Raw genomic sequence first — 17,500 nt, forward strand, 5'->3', positions numbered from 1 at the left:
CAGTATAGCGATAACGTGGAGGTCTGATTCGTATGTGTTTTTATAAACACCTAGACACACACACACACACACACACACACACACACACACACACACACATATATATAAATACTTTTGTGTTATTAATAAAATTATCTTTTCTTGTGCATCTTATCACTCATTAGATTAAATGTGAGTGAGTGAAGTATGAGTGAGGCAGGTGGTGGACAGGAGGACATAAACTGGGTTGGTGAACTTGACTCTAGGTCCCCCTCCCCTCTCCCATCTTCCACCCCTCCCCCGCCCACCCCTCCTTCCCCTCTCACACGCTCAACAGCCAGGCAGCCACACCTTTTGGTAAGAACTTATATTAGCGCACGCCTCCTCACCAGTCTCTCAGTTGTGTAAGATCTTCCCCGGGGCAAACACTGTCGTCTTATTTTTATTTTATTTTATTATTATTTCTATCATTATTCAGGAGAGATTCTTAACATACTATGAAGTAGACTTGACACAGGTTGAAGATAAGTCGAGGTTTAGTTTCATCACATATAATACACGTTTTACAGATCGTCTTTCTTGGAATTTTTTTTTTTTTACATTTGTTGATTCGTTATTTGTCGTATATTTGTTGTGGGAGTTTGTGGGGTAGTTGGAGGGGGGTTGAGTGTCGTGGGTGCCTTAGTGGGTGAACATTTATGCTGGTCAATAAGGTAAAATTGATTTTCGATAGCAACAGAGAGGTAGGTGGTGTATCGCGATATGGGAAGTTGGTAAGTTTTCAGGCCAGAGCGGCAGTAAGGTGGCTATCATTACCTCACGCCCCGCCTGCTAAACTCTCAAACTCATTAATAAGCCAATTTTTTTTATATGAGGATCTTGAAACAATACAATTATCTATTTTTCTCAATAATTGAAGAAAAGTTGGGTTGACTTGGTAAGCGTCAAGGCCATAAAAGTTGTAAATGACTGAAAGGCAGTACGAGACGTTGGGCATAAAGTGGCGCCGCGGGACGTGTAGGTTTGAGTATGTTACTAGCCGTTTGTGTTTTATTGTAGATAAGTGATCCAGGGAGACAACTAGTGCCTTGTGACGTGGTTAGTGGAAAGTTTAACCCGTAACAAAAGTAGTGTGTAAATGTGGTAGTTGTGTAGTGCGGTGGAGGTGGGGACGGTGAGGGTGTGAGGGTTCCACCACAGCTGTGAGGTGAGAGGCAGTCAGTCGCCTCAGCGTTGCTTCCCTACAACATGCATTCATGTAAATTGTTACTTGCATCACCTCTGCCTTAACCAGTATCACCAATGACACTAATATCATCCACTGTGATTTTGGATATAATTTGTGCCAAGTGGAATTATTTGTGTAAAACCGGACATAGTTGTTATTTGTCGAAAAACAAAATTACCTTCATAACAGGAGTATAACCGAGAATATATATTGTAACTACAAAGTTATCTTCAACAAATTAGTGGCAGCAGCTACACTCTTGGTAACGAGATGAAGATACGTGCGTGTGAGGGAGAGAAACTAAACCATATATTGTGTTGGAAATTAGTTATGAGGTTATAAGTAAACCTGAAAACTTTATACAAAAGCTCAAGGTGAGGGAAATACAGTGCAGTTGAGGGTGTGTGTGTGTGTTGGTTGACGAGGATGGGTGCGGAGTTGACGCCGCCCAGGCCCACCACCACCTCACATCTGCCAGTGGGCAGACACACACACACGCCACCATCCTCTCCCACCTTAAGTCGGTTTGTCTTTTATAATCTTCTACCCTCACAGATTCCTTCTACATAAAATCTATCGTGTTATTTGTGTCGTGGTGCTGGCTGTAGGGGACCACAACACCCACACACAGAGAAGCGTGGGAGTGATGCCCAGGGTAGTACAAGTGGTGGCTGCTGTGTTAAGAGGCTTCACGCTGATGTATACATGTGCGCTGGGTGGGCTTCTCTGACATCACCGGCGAGATTCTTAGAGGTTCCTACGTTGCGTTATATTTTTTCTCGTATTTTGACGTGGAGAGAAACGCAAGATTTCCTGACGCATATTGAATTTAAATTACCAAAAAACTATTAAGAAAGAACATAAGAAAATAAAGGAGTCTGCAATAGGCCGGTTGGCCTGTGCATGGCAGCTCCTGTCTAGAGTTACAACCACTCTCTATCATCCATGAATCTATCTAGCCTCCCCTTAAAACTTTCCAGCGTTCCAGCACTTATTACTAAGTTGCTAAGCTTGTTCCACTCGTCCACCACCCTATTTGTGAACCAGTTTCTTCCTATCTCCCTCCTAAACCTAAACTTATCCAACTTAAATCCGTTGCTTCGAGTCCTATCCTGCTCGGATATTATAAGAATTTTATCTATATCCCCTTTATTGATTCCTTTCACCCACTTAAATAATTCTAACATATCTCCCCGCACTCTTCGTCTTTCTAGGGAATACAAGTTTGGTTTCTTTATGTTAACGAGAATGCACTTAGAAATTTGAATAAAAAACGAAAAGACGAAATTAATGTCCAATATTGTAGAGTTTCAGTACGATTATGACTCCATATTGGAATGATTTTATAGTTTAAGGTAGTTAAGGTGCGCGCTGACAGCTCCAGATAGAAATATATATAAAAAAATACCTGAAGATTAGCCACCCTAGTTATTTCACCTGGGGGGTTAGATTAGGCTAGGTTGTGTTAAGTAAAGTTGTCGATTGGGTGGTTAATTTTAAGAGGAAAACAACAGAGGGTGGTTAATCTTAAGGCGATATAAGGTGAGGGTGGTTACTAATTAGGTGATCCAATTCATGGCACGAACTATTGTTAATTTAGGGCCAGGTTGAGGTATGTTCTCACACACACACACACTGCCCTGGGATTCTACCTGTCTGTCTGTCTGCCACACAACACCATCTTCCCTTCTACTTGTGCTGATCGTGGTGCTGGTCTGTGTGGCAGTCTTTTGAACCTGGCCTGGTACTACTCTAGACATGGGAGAGAGAGAGTGAGAGACTGGGAAAGAGAGAGAGAGAGAGTGACACACCTAATGGCACCGTTTTGGTATTCATGAGTATTCCTTATGTCAGTGCCAAGGACTTTTGTCGACTGCCACGTACTTCTGTTTGAGTGCCACGGACTATCCACGTATGAGTGACTCTGACTCCGTTGTGAGTGGCACGAAATGAAACAATCTATTCCAATCAAAGTTTATTGTTGAAGTTGACTCTTGTAGGAATATGTGAAAAGATAAACTATCACTTTATATTGAGTAAATTGCCTCCCTCAACTGAACCCTCCTACGTCACGTTATATGTTAAACTTATCGCAGTAACATTAATTTAACATCTTAAAAAAATATATTACCTGGCATAAAATTCAAATAATAAATAGTGATATTATGAATTTGTGTGTGTGTGTTAAAATATATTATGGCGCCTCGATGATTTAAGTGGTTGAAAAGCTCATCATCATTCCTGTTGTCTAGGCCCTTGGTTCGAGTCCCTGTGGCGCCTGTTTGTATGAGTAGTGTTGTTGGCCAGTGATGCACCACCTCCTTCCCGTCAGGTAGTAAGCTGGGGCCAGACATAACAAAGGTACTGAGGAATTTAACAAAGGTACTGAAGAATTTAACAAAGGTACTGAGGAATTTTGCCTTCTAAGTGAACGTATGGTATATTGTTAAGGTAGAGTCTCACTGTTAATTTTTGTGTAAGTGAACGTATCTATGTAGTGTCTCAGTGTTAATCCTCCTCATATTCGTGAACGTAACTACAGCATCGATAACAACATGTCTGGAACGTTAACAACAAAGGTCAAGGACACAACTGGGAGGTCACGCAGCCTTTACTAATCCCATCCAATATATATTTTTTGTTTTATGTACCTGGAGGTGTATTGGATAAGGGTTGCATTAGGAAGACCTTATCCAACCCAATCCTTACGCGTCTCTGATTCAATTGAGAGAGAGAGAGAGAGAGAGAGAGAGAGAGAGAGCCCTTCTTGCATCATCAACACTCCTTCCCAACTCACGCCACTACCCCCTCCAACCTCACCCCACCCCTCCCACTCCTCACCCCCACCCCTCCCACTCCTCTCCATAAAAGGTAAACACATTATGCTTCTGTAGTCAAGGTACATTTTGGACGCCATTTTTCATTAACTTTTGTTTTTTATTGAAAAATTTCTTGTTTTATCTGAGTTTTTTTTAATTTATTCTAACCTCAGTAAGTTTAAGGGGTTCAGAGTTGTTAAGGGTTCATCTTAGGGGTTTAGAGTTGTTAAGGGTTCATCTTAGGGGTTCAGAGTTGTTAAGGGTTCATCTTAAGGGTTCAGAGTTGTTAAGGGTTCATCTTAGGGGTTCAGAGTTGTTAAGGGTTCATCTTAGGGGTTCAGAGTTGTTAAGGGTTTATCTTAGGGGTTCAGAGTTGTTATGGCACTGATTCTTAGACCCAAGCACTGTAAACGTCATCTTTACACACGCACACACATTTTCTCTTATAAAGATACACACACGCTCTCACTCTCGCAAACAGACACACACACACACACACTCTCACTCACACACACACACACACACACTCACACACTCACAGCCGCAGTAGATCGATATACGCACAGTGGTCATATGTGTGTGGGGGGATCAATAGTGTGTGTGTGTGTGTGTGTGTGTGTGTGTCATGTGTGTAATGTGTGTGTGTTACCCAGCTGAGGTGGCGTATCCTGGCGTAGTCCACCTCCCCACGCCACGACCCTTCTGCAGTCACCACACACACGCCTCGACCCATGCACCAGTCACCACACACTCCTCGACCCACACAGTCACCACACACACGCCTCGGCCCATGCCTGGTCACACACACGCCTCGACCCGCCACCAGTCACCACACACGCCTTGACCTATGCCACCAGTCACCACACGCCTCGATCCATGCCACCAGTCACCACACACCTCGACCCACGCCACCAGTCACCACACACGCCTCGACCCAAAGCCACCAGTCACCACACGCCTCGACCCATGCCACCAGTCACCACACGCCTCGACCCACGCTCCACCATACACGTCTTAGCCTACGGCGTCCCCCCTCTCTCTCTCTCTCTCCAGTGTTTTGTACAGTAGGGCCTTGCGTGTTGGTATTTCGTTCAGGTCGATTTTTTCTCCTAATAATTAAAACAAGGCTGATCTACAGTCGACAACTTCTTCATAAACCTAACGTAGCCTAACAAACCTAAACAGCACTTTCTGTCTTATTTTACAATCTTAACCTAACCGAGCTTACTTCCTCTAACTAACCAATCCAGCCAAACCTAACCTAAATCTAACCAAATCCAGCAAACCTAACCTAATCTAACCAAATCGTAAGCCTAGCCTAACCTAACCAAATCCCATTAGAAGCCTAGCAAACCTAACCAAATCCAACTAATCCTAACCTAAGCTAACCTAACGTAGCCTAACCAAACCTAACCTAACTCTGTCTTATTTTACAATCCTAACCTAACAACCGAGCTTAACTTCACTCTAACCTAACCAAATCCAACCAAACCTAACCTAATCTAACCAAATCCAACCAAACCTAACCTAATCTAACCAAATCCAACCAAACCTAACCTAAGCTAACCTAACCAAACCTAACCCTATCTTACTTTACAATCCTAACCTAACAACCTAGATTAACTCTAACCTAACCAAGTCCAACCTAACCCTTATATAAAAAAAAACTCCCCTCACGCCCAAAAGACATACAGTATACCAGTCAGGTCATGAGAATCGGGAACAGATGTAAATGTTGATCTTAAGGAATATAATTAAGAAGTTTGTTAAGGGGTTGAGATAGAATAGACCGGCTGAATCTGGATTACGCAGTTCAGTTCTGGTCACCGTATTACAGAATGGATATAGAATCCTTGGAAAGAATTCAGAGGAGAATGACAAGACTAATCCCGGGCATTAGGAACCTTGAGTACAGAGACAGGTTAAAGCATCTTAAATTGCACTCCCTCGAGAGACGTAGAGCGAGGGGCGATATGATAGAGGTGTATAAATGGAAGTCGGGGCTAAACAAAGGGGACATTGCAAAGGTACTCAAACTATCCAACCAGGAGCGAACTCGTAACAATGGTTTTAAATTAGACAAATTTAGATTTAGGCGCGAAATAGGTAAGCACTGGTTTGGAAACAGAGTAGTGGACGAATGGAACAAGTTATCAAATATCATCATTAACTCGAATACGCTGGATAGCTTCAAACATAGGTTGGATGCTTATATGAGCAATAGGGGTTGGGTGTAAACGGGACTGCCCAGTATGGACCAATGCGATGGAGGGTCGGTGAGGGGCAGGAGTAGTGTAGAGACGGAGTGAGGGAGGAAGGAGGTGATGGAGTGAGGGAGGAACCTAACCTAAACCTACCTTAGACTAAAAGGATAGGAGAAGGGAGGGGAGGGGTTTAAAAGCCAGGTAGACGCCAGGTAATGGGTTAACTCATACACAGGTAGTGGGACGACACACAAACACACACGCATGCACAGGTGATGGATGATTCATACATGCACTGCACAGGTAATTGGGGGAGACTTGTTACCTGTTATGTTGGTATAAGTATCTTTACGTGTGTGCGTGTGTGTGTGTGTGTGAGAGAAACGCTAAGATTAATATCGGAGCAGACACACACACACACACACACACACACACACACACACACACACGTAGACAAAAACTAAACCAGATCAGTTCCCGGCAAGTATAGTGTCGTACTCAAGGGGTCAAGTTATTGTACTCAAGAGGTTAAGTCATCGTACTTAAGGGATTAAATCATCGTACTCACGAGTTAAGTCATCATACTCATGTGATTAAGTCATCGTACTCGTGGGATTAAGTCATCGTACTCAAGATAGTCAAAATTGAAGTTAATTTTATTTGACACAGATATACCGCAGCTACAGATTATCTCCACTAAATTATTAACTGGGTAACTGCTTCAGATACTGTAGTTAGTGTGTTTGACTGTTTGCTAATTAGTTTGGTTGTTTGTTTGATTGTTAGTTAATTGGTTAAATAATTTAATGTGTTTTGTTTGATTGTTGATTGAATTACCCAAGATAATTAATGCAAGAGCCCCCAGTCCTGTCATGAGATATGACCTATATGCAAATCCTCCGCCCACCAGTACAGTTTAAGACATATGTAAAGACAGCAGTTGAGGCAGTCAGGGTGGGGTAGGGTAAGGTGGTCAAGGTGAGGTGGAGTGGTGGGGTGGGGGTAAGGTGGTGGGGGTGGGGAGTAAGGTGGTGGGAGTGGGAGTAAGGTGGTGAGGTGGTGGGGGTGGGGGAGTAAGGTGGTGGGGTGGGGTAAGGTGGTGGGAGTAGGAGGCAAGGTGGTGGGGTGGGGTAAGGTGGTGGGGTGGGGAGCCAAGGTGGTGGGGTGGGGGTGGGTGTGTTGAGATGAGATCAAAAGGTGGTGAGGTGGTGGGGTGGGGTGAGGTGGTGGGGTGGGGGTGGTGGTGGGAGTAGGGTAAGATGGTGGGGTAGGGAGGTGGTGGGGTGGGGAGTGGGTGGTGGGACAAGGTGGGGCTTTCAGGGGTGGGGTGGGGTAAGGTGGTGGGGTGAGGTGGGGCTTTCCAGGGTGGGGTGGGGTGTTTCGTATGTACATGCATGTATGTATGTACCAACACCGTCTCTCTACCACGCACGCACACCTGACCTTTTGTTTTTCACTGCTTTCCACACCTTTGTCTCTCTCTCTCTCTCTGTCCCTCTCTATCTCTCTTTTCTTGCGTTTTCTTCCTCTCTTTTTGCATATTTGTTTATCTTTCTCAGTTCCTTTCTTTCTTTCGTTCTTGTCCTTTTTTTTCCTGCTCTCTCTCTCTCTCTCTCTCTCCTCCTCTCTCTCTCTCTCTCTCTCTCTCTCTCTCTCTCTCTCTCTCTCTCGTTGGTTACAAAGGTCCAGGTGTGAACGGAACCTTTTTTTATCCAGTGTCGACCTTTTGACTTTTCCTTCATTTATTCCTTCATTTTACTCCCTTATTTAATTTTTTATCCCTTTAATTATGCTTTCAACCTAACCTAAGAACACAATGTTTTCGCTAAGGTAGATTGAAAAAGATCAGATGTGTAGCAACAGGTGTGTAGAGGTAAGAAACAGGTATGGAGCAACAGGTGTGTGGGGGTAAGAAACAGGTAATAAGAACTGTGGGTGTGTGGGGGTAGAGGCAATTGCTTGAGACTTAACTAGGTGTGTGGGGGGTAAGGAAACAGGTATGGAGCAACAGGTGTGTGGGGGTAGAAACAGGTATGGAGCAACAGGTGTGTGGGGGTAAGAAACTGGAGTGTGGAGCAACAGGTGTGTGGGGGGTGTAAGAAACAGGCCATGAACTAACAGGTGTGTGGGGGTAAGAAACAGGTATGGAGCAACAGGTGTGTGGGGGTAAGAAACAGGTATGGAGCAACAGGTGTGTGGGGGTAAGAAACAGGTATGGAGCAACAGATATGTGGGGGTAAGAAACCGGTATGGAGCAACAGGTGTGTGGGAGGATGTAATAAGCAGGTGAATATACCTGTGGCTCTGCGCACCTGGCCAAACCCACCTACTGTACCTCCCGGGCAGTTGGGTACGAGTATTGGGTGGGGCAGTGTGAGGGTGGGCAGTGTGAGGGTGGGGGCAGGGGTGGTGGGTGAGTGTGAGGGTGGGGCCCAGGGGTGAGGGGTGGGGAGTGTGGAGTGTGGGGGTGGGGTGGGGTTAGGGTGGAGCAGGGTTAGGATGGGGTGGGGGTTGAGGGGGAGGGTGTGACAGGGAAGAGTGAGGTAGGAAGAATCAGGGTGTGACATTGGCAGAGATGGAGACAGAGTGAGTGGATGTGACAGGGGTGGGGTGAGATAGTCAGGAGTAAGTATCAGGGTGTGACAGGGGTGAGGGTGTGACAGTGGCAGGGGCAGGACAGAGTGGTGAGGATGTGACAGGGTGAGGGTGAGATAGTCAGGGTAAGAAGTATCAGGGTGTGAAGGCAGGGTTGACCGTGGCAGGGTAGAGAGTGGTGAGGATGTGACAGGGGTGGTGGGGAGATGGTCAGGGTAAGAGTATCAGGGTGTGACAGGGGTGAGGTGTGACAGTGGCAGGGTGAGACAGAGTGGTGAGGATGTGACTTGGGGTGAGGTGAGATAGTCAGGAGTAGAGTATCAGGGTGTGACAGGGTGAGGGTGTGACAGTGGCAGGGTGAGACAGAGTGAGTGAGGATGTGACAGGGTGAGGGTGAGATAGTCAGGGTAAGAGTATCAGGGTGTGACAGGGTTGAGGGTGTGACCGTGACAGGGTAAGAGTATCAGGGTGTGACAGGGTGAGGGTGTGACCGTGGCAGGGTAAGAGAGAAGACAGGTCTAGGGTGACGTAGGACCGGGTCTCTCTGTCATAACTAGGTGCGTGACGATTGGGTATCACTGTAAACACTACCACCAGTCTTTTCCTTCTTTCTTTCTTTCTTTCTTTCTGTCTTTCTTTCTTTCCTTCTTTCTTTCTTTCTTTCTTTCTTTCTTTCTTTCCTTCTTTCTTTCTTTCTTTCTACTGCTGCTACTGTTGTTTATATTCCTGTTTTTTGTTCTTTTCTTTGAGTTACTGTTGTTTCTGTTGCTGCTGCCCCTGTTGTTGTTGTGTTTGTTTATCATTCTTTTGTTTTAATACTGTTACTTTTTCCTTGTTTTTGTTATTATTGTTACCGTTTTAGCTTTTATTTTTTGGGGTTGATGATTTTGTTTCGTCTTTTTGTTTTAGTTAAGTTACTGCTCTTGGTTTTGTCTCGTTTTCTGTTGGTGCTTCTTCAGGACTTCGGTGTTGTGTTGCGTCTTGTGAACTTGTCAAGGGGTTATACCTCTCTCTCTCTCTCTCTCTCTCTCTCTCTCTCTCTCTCTCTCTCTCTCTCTCTCTCTCTCTCTCTCTCTCTCTCCTCCCTTCCTCACTCCCTCCCTCCCACGCACCTACCCTCTCATCTTTCCACTCCCTCCCTCTCTGCTTCGAGTTAATGCCCAAATTATACAGTACAACCCCCCCACTCTCCCTCTCATCTTCCCCTCCCTCCCTCTCCACCCCTCTCTTCTTCGAGTTAGTGGCCAAATTATACAGTAGTTAGGAAGGCTTTAGATAGGTACAAAGGCTCAGGTATAGAAGGCCAGACTGTAAAGTGTCTTGCCTCTCCGATTACACTCTTACTTGTGGGCGTGTCGGGGTGTGTGTTGTGTGTGTGTGTGTGTGTGTGTGTGTGTGTGTGTGTGTGTGTGTGTGTGTGTGTGTGTGTGTGTGTGTGTGTTGGTTCTCACTGCGGCATCTACAATCCCCAGACGAAAAATTTGAGTCCCAAGTGAAGGTTAAAAAAAAAAAAGTACACACAACTCACTCGGTTAACATGAGATAAATGTCCAGAATTATTGTCCATTATTAGTCATTTGCTGTGATTGTTTGTGTGCGTGTTGTGGTGTTTATTTGCTTCATGTGCGTGTTGTGGTGTTTATTTGCTTCATGTGCGTGTTGTGGTGTTTATTTGCTTCATGTGCGTGTTGTGGTGTTTATTTGTTTCATGTGCGTGTTGTGGTGTTTATTTGTTTCATGTGTGTTGTGGTGTTTATTTGCTTCATGTGCGTAAGTAGGGTGTTTATTTGCCCATGTGCGTGGTGTTATGGTGTTTTATTTGTTTATGTGCGTGTTGTGGTGTTTATTTGTTTCATGTGCGTGTTGTGGTAAGCGTTTATTTGCTTCATGTGCGTGTTATGGTGTTTATTTGCTTCATGTGCGTGTTGTGTGTAATATGAGTCTGGGTTGGTTATGATGTGGATGACCGTGGAAGTGTGTTGCTGTCCTTGTGTGTGTGTGTGTGTGTGTGTGTGTGTGTGTGTGTGTGTGTGTGTGTGTGTGTGTGTCAGTGTTCTTGATGTTAATGTCCATTCTTGTCCGTGTTCGACTAATATGGGCATCAGTATTCGTCGAAGCATATTACAAACACCAATATTGCCACCCTAACCTAAACCAAACCCCAACCTAAGCCCAACCTAAAACCAAACCCAACTCCAAACCAAACCTAACCCAAACTCAACCAAAAAATCAAACCTAAACCTAAACCAAACCTAACCTAAACCAAACCTAACCTAAACCTAAACCTAACCTAAGCCTAAACCAAACCTAAGCCCAACCTAAACCAAACTTAACCTAAACCAAAACCAAACCTAAACCAAAACCAAAACCAAACCTAACCTAAACCTAAACCAAACCTAAACCTAAACCAAACCTAACCTAAACCAAAACCAAACCTAAGCCCAACCTAAACCAAACCTAAACCAAAACCAAAACCAAACCTAACCTAAACCTAAACCAAACCTAAACCTAATCTAACACTAACTTTGATGGGGTTGGGTTGATAGTGGATTGGTCAGGGGGTCAAGGGAGGGACGGGGGTCATTCTATCGTGGACGTGACTAGTGGTGTTCCTACAGTGTACCGTGACTAGTGGTGTTCCTACAGTGTACCGTGACTAGTGGTGAAGCCCTACAGTACCGCAAAAGACTAGGTGTTCCTACAGTGTACTGTGACTAGTGGTGTTCCTACAGTGTACCGTGACTAGTGGTGTTCCTACAGTGTACCGTGACTAGTGGTGTTCCTACAGTGTACCGTGACTAGTGGTGTTCCTACAGTGTACCGTGACTAGTGGTGTTCCTACAGTGTACCGTGACTAGTGGTGTTCCTACAGTGTACCGTGACTAGTGGTGTTCCTACAGTGTACCGTGACTAGTGGTGTTCCTACAGTGTACCGTGACTAGTGGTGTTCCTACAGTGTACCGTGACTAGTGGTGTTCCTACAGTGTATCGTGTACTATACCACAGTGTACCGTGACTAGTGGTGTTCCTACAGTGTATCGTGTATATAGACTAGACCAGCTGGCGCCACCTACCGGATATTAAACACACTTTGGTTAAGGTGAGCGGCCCAGCCTTAGGAACTAGAATGACTGACACACACACACACACACACACACACACACACACACACACACACACACACACACACACACATGGGGTTATATTTAGTGACGGGTCGGGGAGTCTTACCTCGTTATGGGGGGCTTTTGTGATTGGTTAGTAAAGAGGAGGCGTGAGTTGGGTGACGGCCAATCAGATTTGAAGTTTTCTTTATTTGTTTTTTGTTAGTGCAAGTCATTGAGTGTGTTTGTTTGTTTGTTTTTGTTTGTTTGTTTTATAAGGAGTAGTACCATTATTTTGATATAGAATGTTATATATATTTTTGTTCTTGCTGAAAAAAATTACATATTAAAGAGAGAGAGAGAGAGAGAGAGAGAGAGAGAGAGAGAGAGAGAGAGAGAGAGAGAGAGAGAGAGAGAGATGAAATACCCCTAATGCTATGGGTACAATGTGACCCCTAAGCACCACGTTATATCCAGGTTATACGGAAGTCAAGGCGCGCGTGTGTTATACTCACATACGGACATTAACATAACTGTCATGGTGGAGTATATACCTTGTTAGGATATACCACAACTCCCTCCTCAAAAAATGTATATATCCTGTAGACGATTTCCTGTGAGACAATATGACACAACGGACGAAGGATTTTGACAACCCTTCTGAGGCAACAGGAGTCACAGTGTTCATTTGGGACTTTATCGGACCTGTTTTTGGAGCGAGTGTTTATATTATGTTGGATTTGGTTAGGTTAGGTTAGTAATGTTATGTTGGTCAAGGCGTCTCTCTCTATTTCCCCTTTTGTCCAACATCTTCACTACTACTACTGCATTTTTTTATTTTTTATAATGGCCTCCAGCCACCCCTAATTGCCACACCTTCGCCACCATTTTATTACCTTAATATTAAATATCCTAATACATAAGTAGCTATCCTAACTATGTTGAGTTAGTTGAGCTACTACTACTACTACTACTATTATTACTACTACTGACAATAATAATGATACAAAAATAATAGTACCGAGAGTAGTAATATCATCACCGTTACTACTACTACTACTGGATCTACTACCATCTACCACGACTACTACCACCATCTACCACGACTACTACCACCTACCACGACTACTACCACCTACCACGACTACTACCACCTACCACCACTACTACGACAAATTCAGGTGTTCGTGGACCTTATTTGACGTGACTGTGTATTGTGTACTGTCCTGTTAAGAGTGACTGTGTTTGGTGTACTATCCTGGTATTTCTTCTACCGTGATAGGTGTGAAATTAACATCACTCAACCTACTTCTTTGGTCGCTCTTACACTACAGGTGATAGCACTAATTAGATCGACCTTTTATCAACACCTGGGCAACCTGGAAAAGGGGGTGTAGGTATAATAATAATAATAATAATTAACGGTTTATTGAAAAAGTTCTGCAGCCCGAAGGCTGAAAATATACATTGGACATAAATGACTTATTACATACATTGGTGGTTTAACAAAAGCCTTCATTAGAGAAAGGTAAAGGAACATACAGTGAACGTACAGATTAATGTAGGTGTTGAATAGCAAACACGTAGTGTAGTAACTCCCTCCCAGATGGTGTTAGGAGGAACTCACGTGGTGTAGTAGTTCCCTCAGATGGTGTTATGAGGGACCTGGCGTGGTGTAGTAATTCCCTCGCAGATGGTGTTATGAGGGGCCTGACGTGGTGTAGTAATTCCCTCACAGATGGTGTTTCACAGATGGTGTTATGAGGGACCTCACGTGGTGTGGTAATTCCCTCACAGATGGTGTTATGAGGGACCTCACGTGGTGTAGTAATTCCCTCACAGATGGTGTTATGAGGGACATGTGGTGTAATAATTCCCTCACAGATGGTGTTATATGAGTGAGGTGTGGTCTTACGCCTTCCAATTGTAGACGGATTAACACATCGCTGGTTGTTGTTGGGTCTCACGGGCCGTTATCACTGGGCACCTGGGACCTCACTGTGTGAAGGTTAACTTGGGTACGACTGTTACTGTTGAGTTGTTCTCACTGACTTAAGCACTGTTCACCACTGTTCACCTCTGCTTAACACTGGTTCCGTTCCTTTCCTAAATGAAATTGTAACTTCTGGCGAGAACTTGTTGATATTCCTGTGGGGAGGAGAGTTCAGGGGAGGGGGTTGGTATGGGCCAACTTAACAGTTGACCTGGCTGCTCCGAGAGGAGCGCCAGGTACGTCTTGACCCTTCGGTGGTCAAGGTATGTGTATGTGTGTGTGTGTTCCCGATACACACACACACACACAATACACACCATTTCCTCTCCTTTTTTGAGACCACACAACTCACCAGCGAGGGGCGACCTGATAGAGGTGTATAAGTGGAAGTCAGGGCTAAACAAAGGGGACATTACAAAGGTACTCAAACTATCCAACCAGGAGCGAACCCGTAACAATGATTTTAAATTAGACAAATTTAGATTTAGGCGTGAAATAGGTAAACACTGGTTTGGAAACAGAGTAGTGGATGAATGGAACAAGTTACCAAATATCATCATTAACTCGAATACGCTGGATAGCTTCAAACATAGGTTGGATGCTTATATGAGCAATAGGGGTTGGGTGTAAACGGGACTGCCCAGTATGGACCAATAGGCCCGCTGCAGTTTCCTCCATTCTTATGCTCTTATGTTCTTATCCCGAGCCCTCCCTATAGTGCTGAATCCCTTTATGCTGGCTTTATACACTCTCCCACTTTTTGCCTCCCACGCTGCCTTTGTGCTCTTACCCCCTCTTAGCTAGCAAGACATGATTCACATACTTAACATTACTGCCACCTATAACTTACCTCCTCGGTTCTATACACAGCTCTTAGGGGTCAATAGTACACAGACACGTTATAAATCACTTGGGTATAATAATTTGGGGTTTAGATACATTAAAAACATAACAAAAAACAAAACAAAACAAACAAAACATAAAAAAAACATAAAAAACTACAAATCTCACCTTGACGTCAGCCCATCATTCCATCTCATGGTTCCTTGACCGACGAAGAGGCACGGGTCAAGTTGATTTAGCAAAAAGCCTTTGACAAAGTACCCGCCGAGAGAGAGGGCGGGCGGGGGAGGAGGGGGTAGTAACCCTTATACACTCAAGTATTACCACATCACTCCACCTATTCTTGTCTAGACTCTCTCTCTCTCTCTCTCTCTCTCTCTCTCTCTCTCTCTGACAGGGACACAGCGCGCGCTTCTTTATGGTTCTTCATCTGGCTGTCACTCATCTCCTACTGGTGTTCCTCAGGGCATCGTACTGGGTCCCCTCCCTGTTACTAACCATACTTGAACAATCTTTCCTCCTACGATCATCTCTCCTCCTTCGATCATCCTTCCTTCTGCAACCACCCTCCGTCCTACGACCACCCTCCCCCTTACGACCACCCACCCTCCCTCAACTAGATACCCTACAGGACCTACATCATCATTATGCATCCTACGGTGAGGTTGATGTAGACAACCCCACCGAGTTACACGACCTTTGTAAACTGGGAACAAACGTGTCAGTTGAGGCTTAACGGGTGACAAATGGACGCTGCCTCTCTCGCCCTTGCACCAGATCGAGTTCCCTTCCTCAACACCCAACAATAATATACACATACCTTCATACATACATACACATATACATACATACATATATACATACATATATACATACATTCTCACATATACATACATACACACACAGCTCTTCAGAATTTTAAGTGGAAGATATATACAGGCATTCACACACACACACACACACACACACACACACACACACACACACGAAATAAGAGTAAAAACAAAATCAAATCCACTCAACAATATTTTACAACAAACGAAGATAAGAAAGTGTGAGGGACTATGACAACAGACGCCAGACAACAACAGGAAGTAGATATCCTCCTCCTGCCGCCTCTCTCTCTCTCTCTCTCTCTCTCTCTCTCTCTCTCTCTCTCTCTCTCTCTCTCTCTCTCTCTCTCTCTCTCTCTCTAAACACCGACACACTCACGCCACGAAGACATACACCAGCTCGCATACCTCACTGACGCATGCACTTACACTCACACACAGACACACTTGTATTAACACATTCGCATCGACACACTTACAGACACACTTGCATAGAAATACTTACTACACCCCTTACACAGACACACTTACACAGACACACTAACACAGACACACTTACACAGACACACTTACACAGACACACATACACAGATACACACACACACACACACACACACACACACACACACACACAAAAAGGCTGTATATTCCTCTGGGCCGAAACTACAAGTGTGTGAGTGAGGAACACTGACTGGATCCTACCTGTTTATATTGACACTTTTACCCTGATTACCGCCTCTGTTTACACCCGCATTAGTTATGTTTACATGGGTAGGTCTGTGGGGGTGAGTGCTTGTGGTTGGTGAGTCTCTCTCTCTCTACTCTCTCTCTCTCTCTCTCTCTCTCTCTCTCTCTCTCTCTCTCTCTCTCTCTCTCTCCTCTCTCTCTCTCCTCTCTCTCTCTCTCTCTCTCTCTCTCTCTCTCTCTCTCTCTCTCCTATCACGTGCATATGTCGCCATCATCTATTCTCCTACACCTCCCCCCACCACCACCTTCCAATATCCACTTTCTCCACCATCATCATTTCCCCAGCATTCACCACCATCTCCTACACCACCACCATCATCTCCACCAACTCCTACATAACTCCGACATTCACCACCATTACACAGCACTTCCCCCAATTCCTCCTTCATCCCCCTTCTTCCCAACAACCCCTCACCCCTCCTGATCTCCCCTCCCTCACCCCTCCTGATCTCCCTTACTCTTCCCTTTACCCCCTCACCCCTTCCTCCCCACCTATGTGTCAGGGCCCAAGGCTGTGTTGACGCTCTCAGTCCACTTAAAAATTACTTCCACTTTTGGACATTAACTAATTGTCCTGTGTGTGTGTGTGTGTGACAATAAATATTAACAATAATAATTAAAGGTTTATTGAAAAAGTTCTGCAGCTCGAAGGCCGTTGACCAATATACAGAGAGATTGAGAGAAAGAGACAGAGGGAGACAATGAAAGAGGGAGAGACAGGTTGGAGACATTGGCCTTTAAGGAAATACGAACCTACAAAAAAAAACTAGTCAAGAGATAATGATCAAACTTAGTCGACCTTTTGTAGCTGTTTATTAGTTTATTTTATTAGTTTATTTATTTATTTTATTTATTTATTAATGATTGGAATGAGTGGATTTGATGGGTGTGGGGTAGGGTGTGGGGTAGGGCGTGGGGTAGGGCGTGGGGTAGGGTGTGGGGTAGGGTGTTGGGTAGGGTGTGGGTGGGTGGATTGGTGCTAAGGCCAAATTTTTGTGGTGGTGGTGGGAGCAGGAAGTGTACTGTATCAGCTGGTGTGACCTTCACCTGCGCTCTCTCTCTCTCACTCTCTCTCTCTCAGATATATATCAGGTTAATAATACATACAGGATCTTTATGTTAGTGAATAAGACTTAAATTATTCGTTAAGTGTTG

General features: G+C 44.6%; 1 protein-coding gene across 2 annotated transcripts in view; it reads left to right on the forward strand.

The window, feature by feature from the left end:
- Positions 1-17,500, forward strand: part of LOC121876850 — a 242,024-nt gene that overhangs the window by 31,725 nt on the left and 192,799 nt on the right. Inside the window, exon 1 of one of the 2 annotated variants that reach the window (XM_042382312.1) lies at positions 996-1,077. The exons of the other annotated variant lie outside the window; for it this stretch is intronic. The gene's annotated coding sequence lies outside the window, so the exon portion shown is untranslated. Of the gene's footprint in view, positions 1-995; positions 1,078-17,500 lie in introns of those variants that run through there. 2 annotated transcript variants of the gene reach the window in all.

The sequence above is a fragment of the Homarus americanus genome, unplaced genomic scaffold (assembly GCF_018991925.1).
Source record: "Homarus americanus isolate GMGI-L3 unplaced genomic scaffold, GMGI_Hamer_2.0 scaffold50281, whole genome shotgun sequence".
NCBI lineage: Eukaryota > Metazoa > Arthropoda > Malacostraca > Decapoda > Nephropidae > Homarus > Homarus americanus.